The sequence below is a fragment of the Myotis brandtii genome, unplaced genomic scaffold (assembly GCF_000412655.1).
Source record: "Myotis brandtii unplaced genomic scaffold, ASM41265v1 scaffold133, whole genome shotgun sequence".
NCBI lineage: Eukaryota > Metazoa > Chordata > Mammalia > Chiroptera > Vespertilionidae > Myotis > Myotis brandtii.
In genome coordinates, this window is record NW_005354718.1 from 2308311 (window position 1) to 2310231 (window position 1921).

Consider the following 1921-nt stretch of genomic DNA (forward strand, 5'->3'; position numbering starts at 1 on the left):
ATATATATATTTTCCTCTCTGAAACCCAAAAAATATATAGAGCATGCCCACTTACCAGCATGCTATATTATGCCTCTGAAAAATGAAAAGGGAAGTGTACACCCTTTATTTTGTCACACATGTATATCTGCATATTTTTCTAGAGTTGAGCCTATAATTTAGAAAAAAGGAAATCCTTTTAAAACCAGCCAAGTTAATTTGATGTCAAGTTCAAGCATTTTTTTTTATTAAAAGGCTACCTAAATGGTAAATCCAAAAGTTAAAGAAAATAGCTGCATAAGAACAGTCTTTTGATTTAAAGGAAATATATTGAGGCAGATCTTCACACATTTAACAAAAACCTCAGGATGATTCAATATAGCATTAATTTTATGGTAGTTTGTTGCCAGAGGCTTCACCCTTGCTTACAGAATCAAATTTTGCAACTCAAAAGCATAAAGCATATCAGTTTTCAACATTTTAAACTTATTTTTAAAGAGAAACATCCTTTATGTAGTATAAAATGGAAAGAACCTGCTATTCTATATAATAAAAGCCTAATATAAGTGTCCAGTCAGCAGTTCAACCAATCAAAACGTAATATGCTAATGATATGCTAAGGTCACTCAACCACTCACTATGACATGCACTGACAACTAGGTGGCAGACGCTCCGACCAGTAGGTTAGCTTGCTACTGGGATTGGCTGATTGAGACTGAGCAAGATGGGCTGGACACGCTCTGGAGCACTCCCGCAGTCCCTCCCCAGCTGGCCAACCTCCTGCGTCCCTCCCTGGCTGCAATTGTGCACCAGTGGGGATCCTTGGCCAGGCCTGTGCCCTCTTGCAGCCCAGGACCTCTCAGGGGATGTCGGAGAGCCAGTTTCGGCCCAATCCTGCAGGCCAGGCCGAGGGACCCCACTGGTACACGAATTTGTGCACAGGTAGGGTCCCTCGCAGCCCCACCTGGCACCCTGCCTTGGCCTGGTGCCGTCTCCTCACCTGCTTGCAGGGTTATCTATCAGGGTCAAGCCCCCTGCCCCCCCACCCAGCTCCCTCAGCACCTAGGAGCCAGCAATCAGATCCCTGCTCACACCTGCCTTGGCCTGGTGCAGCCCGCTTACCCGCTCCACCATCCCGCCATGGTCCCACTCTCATTGGGGCCCGTCAGCGCCTCCACTGCCGCATGCTGCCAGCGCCGTGTCACCGACGCCTGCCATGTTCCGCGCCACCCCCCTGGTGTTCAGCGCACGTCATAACGAGCAGTCGAGGGAATAATTTGCATATTAGGCTTTCATTATATAGGACTAGAGGCCCGGTGCACAAATTTCTCCATGGGTGGGGTCCCTCGACCTGGCCGGTGATTGGTGCCAAGGGAGGTTGGCTAGCCGTGAGAGGTTGGCTGTGGGAATGCACTGACCACCAGGGGGCAGTTACTGTGTTGAGTGTCTGGCTCCTTTGGTCAGTGCATGACATACCAACCGGTCAACCAGTCGTTTGGTTGCTTAGGCTTTTATATATGTAGATTGCCCTAAGCCAGTTTGGGTCAGTGGATAGAGCATCAGCCCTCAGACTGAAGGGTCCTGGGTTCTATTCTGGTCAAGCGCACATACCTTGCTTGCAAACTTGATCCCCAGTCCCAGTCGGGGGCACATGTGGGAGGTAATTGATGTGTCTCTCTCACATGGATGTTTCTCTGTCTCCTCCAAAAATCAATGGAAAAATATCCTTGGGCGAGGATTAACAAAATAACAACAACAAAAGAAACCACACATCTAGGCCCTGGCAGGTGTGGCTGGGTTGGAGCATCGCCTTGAGTGCCACAAGGTTGCTGGTTTGATTCCAGTAGGGCACATATCTAGGTTTCAGGTCAGGGCACTTATAGAAGGCAACCAATGTTCTCTCTCACATCGATGTGTTTCCCTCTCTCCCTCTCCCTCTCTC